The 6,133-nt window shown below is 33.6% G+C and overlaps 1 pseudogene; it reads right to left on the reverse strand.

Annotated features, from left to right (window-relative positions):
- The window catches only part of LOC102840993, a 29,568-nt pseudogene extending 27,275 nt beyond the window's left edge, over window positions 1–2,293 (reverse strand).
- Window positions 2,294–6,133: the final 3,840 nt, after the last annotated feature.

A 6,133-nucleotide genomic window follows, 5' to 3' on the forward strand; every position in this document is an offset into this window, starting at 1 on the left:
AATCTATGGCACCTAACAACAACAATAACAACAACAAAGGCAACTGTGAAGCAAATACAGGTGATCTGCTTTTAAAAGTCACAATCTTGACAACACTAAGGCATGCAATTCTACTATATAAACTTGGGGTTGCCATGCATCAGAATAAACTTAGTGGCATCTAACAATAATGATAGTATAATCAAGAGAATATTTTTCTTTTTTACTACATTTTCATAAATATCTAAAAACAGGACTAATATTTCATGTTAGTCAGCAGTTTTTAATACACTTTGGAAAATGGCATCTATTCCAGCTTAATGAAACCATTTGTAGATATAAATTTAGCATGGAAGTAAATATTATTTATAAAAGCTTTTAGGGTAAGAATCTGTTAGATATCTTTAATTGAAATAGAAAATTTTGAATGACATTTATTGGAATATTAGATACAAAGCATAGAAAGTTAAATAAATACATCCTTAAAATATTAGGTGTGATTTTCTAATGTTCAAGTGTTCTATATCACACAGATTTATAAGCATTAACAATGTCAGTTAACAGAACAAGCCTTTGCAAGTCTTTTGGTCAAGAGTTATACCACATATCTGTGTGAAATTCTAATATACACAAATGAAAATCAACTCCATTTTATATTAACTTACCAGAGCTTTTTTTTTTTTTTTTTTTTTTTCTGACTTTACTACTTACAATTTTTCCTCTCAACAGAGTTTGTGCATGCAGATTAGTTGTTCTGGACAGGCTACTCAACATAGGTTAGTTAAAATACAAGAATAAATAGGCTATTGAATGCTCTAGAATTGCTTTTCTAAATCACTTGAGTTTACAATTATATCAAAAACAATGTTTTCTAATGAACTAATGAATTAATGAATATTTGCAAAACTCCTACCTCTGCTACCTGTGTTGTCTCATTTCAATTTTACAAAAAATTCATGTGGCAAGCATTCTTTTATTCACTTTACAGTTAAGAAGATTAGTTAGAAGAAGTCAATGAAATGAATGTTTACTGCACATTTAACTCTTCAACTTCTTCATTATATATGAATTGAGCTCATTCACAGATGCTTAGGATGTTTTATTTATGATAATATTGTATTTGCCTAGAACTGAAGTCATGTAGGCTAAATCTAAATCTCATTTCTTGCTACCACTTCTATATACAAAACAAAAATGCTACATTTGCAGATAGAAAGATGGATGGATATGAACAGATGTATGGATGGATGGATGATGGAAGGACAGATAGATGAATGGATCAATAAATAGGCCCTGATTCTGATTCTAAAATATTTCAGCAGAGCATTCATAATTTGAGTGTTATCTAAAAGCAGTTTTTTTTTTTACCAGCTGGTACTCTCTCTGTGCATTAACTGGAATTCTTTCCATGGGCTTTATTAATTCTAGCTGTTGTAAGTGTTCAAAAGCCTTCATGAAAACAGGTTTCTCAAAATAGTAAATGGATTGGGCCTTCCTTTGAACAAACTTCTGAAATTTATTATAGACCATTTGAAAATTAAAGGGTTCCTCTTTATAGATGTCATTTAAATGTTTTATTGCTATTATAAGACAAATTTCCAAGACTGACAAAGAACGTACAACGTTTGCGTTAGAATCCATGCTACACAGCTGACTTGGCTCCATCAGCTCTGCTGCTGTCATAAATGTACGTGATGTTGTTACGCGATTTAAAGCAAGCATCAATAACATGTACAATGACTATAGATTTTTGTTGACATTGTAATGCTTCTGCAGTACTTCTCGTATATTTCTATCTTCTAAGAGACACTGAATATTCTCATTCCACTTCTCAACAAAAAGCTTGTCTGGAAATTCTACAGGTAGAGACAATTGTTCTTTAAATATTTTAAGATACTGTGGAAAACCAAATGAATTCATTAAGTATATCTGCCGGTTGGAAAATCATGACTTCGCTCTTTTTTCTAAGAGTTCCAAAATATCCAATCTACATGTAAGACCAACTACTGCAATTGGAGTTTGTGCAGATTGAGAAATATCAAAAAGATTATAAAGTAGTGTTTAGTTTTTATGATGAGAAAAAAATCAAATTCATCCAAAATGAAGATCACTGGGCAACAGCTAGTCGATTACCATTTTTTAAAGCCTCCAGAAGAATTGAAAGATTCTCAGCTAAGCTTACAAAAACTTTTTCTCCAACCACATTTTCCAGGTTTAACTTCCTTGTGGTTTCTTTTAGAGCAATTTTATCATTTATCTGCAGCAATCTATTTAGATGAACTTGTAATAAATTTTGTGAACTATAAAGTATCATGAATTTGGTGAAAATTCATGTAGATAAAATTGTCCAATGTACTACCCAATATATAAAAATGACTCACGAAATGTTGAATTCGTTCCTTGATTTTTAAACTTTAACTCATTTAAATGCCCCTAAATTCTTGGGGACTCTTAAGTGTCACTTCAAACAATTTTTCAAAAATAAATGAAAAATAGCTCAATTCATCCTCTTTATAAATTAGATAGTCAAATAATTGTTTTCCGGAGCTCCACTCACCAACTCATTACCATCTCACGATTCCTTTCCCTTTTCTCTGTATTTCCAGAGAACCCAAGAGGAACACACTGTCCAAACACAAACTTTTTTCTCGCTCCTGCCATCTATTATTGTTGGACTGCTGTTCTTTCCCATTGCTCCTAGTTGGTAAAAGGATGCTTCTGAATGCTGCTAATTCATGTTCTGACTCTTGTTTCGAGTTTACAAGGCAGAGCAGCTATTCCTTCAATTCGGTTGCTAGCATGGACAGGTACGGTCCTTGGCAATGCAGAAAAAAAGAAATTCCAGTGCATTATACTTTGTCCAGTGCTATTATACTGAATCATTCACTGAGGAAAACACTCATAATTTTCTCCACGAAGGCTGGAATTTTTTTTTATCAGAAATACACTCCAAGCACCTAGAACTGTGTATATCACCAAATGAGTGCAAGATAAATATTTGATGAATAAATGAGAGTTGGCAGAGAACTTGGTTTCTAAGGGTTATTTGTACCCACATTTGAGAGAAATCCTCACTCAAGAGTTCAATATGAATGTTAAAAATGACAATGATCGACATATCTATTTGTATTTACTGCATTTGAATTGCTAAGTTTCACTAATAAGTTTTTGTGAGACAACTCCAAAGTGCTTATTTGTTTTGAATGTGCACTAAGTATAGACAGCCATGCTGAGCTTGCAGCACTGAAATAATTTATAGGAAAAGTATATCTGGCTTCTCCATATGAATCTGGGGCAAAATTTCTATACGTGTTTGAACCTCAAACTTTTTACCATGGTTCTTCATGAATAATGTATCATTGGAAAGTAATTTGAAGGAAGAGTGCTTGCACAAAATGATTAGCCACAGGATTCAAGTCATTATCACTTGCTTTTTTTAGAAATGATGCCTGGGTATTTTAACAGTCAGGAGAATGCAGTTATTGATTTATCAGCACTACTAAGATTTTACCAACTGCTGGACAGTGTCTCCTAGCACTAAGGAGCAAGCAAGAGAGCATGGAAGTTACAGGTAGTCTCAACCATCCTCTAACCAGCAGTACAAGCTTTCATGAGGCCTTTTGGGCCTCAGTTTCCTCTTAAAACCTTATAAGCCAGTGACTTCAAACCTTTATCACCCCCTCATTTTAGGTAGCTAGTGTTTAAGTTGCTTGTCCTATCTGCCCTGAATACAGAGGGGATAGCATTGATACTTGATGTGAAGACTCCTTACTGCTCTATTGGTATTTTGAGCTACTACATCCATGGGTATAGGTCAAGTTCATAAAACTGTAGCAATTTACTCTCATTTTCTTTATCAAAAATTGTTGGGCTTTTTTGGTTGTTGTTGTTTTTGTTTTTTTTATCTTCCTCAAGTTGAGTTCTGATTATTAAATGAGGCTAGCTCAAATGAGTACTATCTGCAAGTTTGAGTGTTTTTGTTCATCTCCCCTCACTTCATATCAGCTGGGTGCTTCACTCTCAGCTCTAGTCCTCTGTGGCTATGTCCTTGTCCATGGACTCAGGTGTCCACAGGTCTCACCACACTTTGGACTAACCAGCCCTTCCTCTTCTCTCATCTCCAAGTCAACGGGAGTCTATGGAATGTGGTTTAACTCAGCCCATTTCTTCACTGCTGACTTTCCCCCTATTACAAACTCACCAGTAGACCAATGTGGTCAACAGCAAGCTTACATGCCTACTTATGTGTTCCCTTTGAGTTTCAACCTTAGAGAGGGCTTTGTCCTGAAGGGACTTGATTGCTTGTTTTGATGGCTTCCCAGCAAACAACTTGCTTATTCTTGTAGTATCCTGTTTAAATACTTTTGAGATAGAAAAAGAGCAGACTAGGCACAGAAGCAAGCATGCAAAAATGGAGGAAAAGATAGATGCCAAGTGGAGGTCTCCAAGAAATGCCAAGAAGAATGTTAGAGAATCTGAGACAAGCATTTTCCCCAAAAGTAGACAAAGAAAGCCTTCTCTTAGAGCCAACATCCTAAATGTTGAGACTTCCACCCCTAAATCTTTTTGAAAATAAAATTTTTGTTTGTTAAAGCCAATCATTTGTGATATATCTGTTACAGCATTACTAAGAATATAAGACAAAAAGAGTTATCTATGAGTATTATTTGGAATTCTTCTCTAAGAGACATTTGACTCTTCTTTCATGTTTATTTATTTAATGTGGTACTCAATTATTTATACATGTTAGTGTAGACTGACAGACATGTATTTAATACTATGGGTTATAATCCAATACTACGTTTTTTATGAGGAAGGTTAAAAAAGTTCATGAAAAATTTCATTATCTTTCATTTCATTTTTCCACAAACTTTTAAATCTCCTCATATTTGTGGTTCAATTTAGTTCAGCTTTGAGCATTGTGAATTTTTGAGGTTTACTCCTGAATCCCTTTGACATAACTCTTTTGTTTTTTTAGTTTCTGTCACTCTAACAAGTGGCAGGCTTATCGTATGTTTTCTATACACCAGTATTAGAATTCACCAATACTTGAAGGAGCTCTGTTCTATTTTTGTTTTTGTTATTTACCTGGAGAATGATAATTAGAAACCATGATTTGGGCACTAGGTAAGAATAAGATGTGTTTTGAGGAAGAACCAATGGGATTTGATGATTGGCTTAATGGGAGGTGTGAAGAGAGCAGTAAAAGATGATTTGATTTGAACAGTTGGATTAAAATGTATGTGAGAAATAGGTGAAGATCAGTAGTTAGGCTTTGGATATGACTAAGATACTAAATATTCACTTGGAGATGTTGAGAGGCAATTAAATAAGTCAGTCTCAATTTCATGGAGACACTCTCTCTCTCTCTTCCTAACTTTAGAGGAAAAGTTAACATGCAGAAACGAATGAGTACTTTCAAATGCACATGAATGATTTCCACTAGCCATAAGAGAGAAATTTTTGACAATAAAGGTGCTTGAAAATTGGAATAAATTACTTTTAAAAGTTATAGAATTCAATTCTAGCAGAAATTTTTAAATATACATGTAGTCTAGAAATCTGCAAATATCCCCCTTAAACATGGAAAACTAATAATATTTGAGGACCAACCAATTTGTCTACACAGCATTAAAAATATGTAAATGGATTTGTACCTGGTTTATTGAGATTATTTGCAGAGGCAAAAATAAAGTGAATGACTATTAGATTTTAAATTCATAATATTCTAATCTTCCTAAAACAAAACATATTCAGTTTTACCTGAGAGACATTTTAAGTTCAAACTGAGCAATGTGAAAAAATAATTTCAACAGACTTTTATCATTGCTATTCATAAGTTAATATTGTTGTTGTTATGTGCCGTGGAGTCAGTTACGACTCATAGCGACCCTATACAGGGTTTCCGAGGCTGTAAATCTTTACGGGAGCGGAAAGCCTCATCTTTCTCCTGCGGATCAGCTGGTAGTTTCGAACTGCTGACCTTGAGGTTCACAGTCCTATTCATAACCACTACGCTAATATAGCCATTAAAATAATATAAATGGATATTTGTATTTATTGTCTGAAAAACATTTATTTGAATAAAATGAACATTAGCATTGCTTGTTCATTGTTATATTGTAGACCACTACTTAAACAATATTTAATATTC

The sequence above is a fragment of the Chrysochloris asiatica genome, unplaced genomic scaffold (assembly GCF_000296735.1).
Source record: "Chrysochloris asiatica unplaced genomic scaffold, ChrAsi1.0 scaffold00002, whole genome shotgun sequence".
In the NCBI taxonomy this organism is placed as follows: domain Eukaryota; kingdom Metazoa; phylum Chordata; class Mammalia; order Afrosoricida; family Chrysochloridae; genus Chrysochloris; species Chrysochloris asiatica.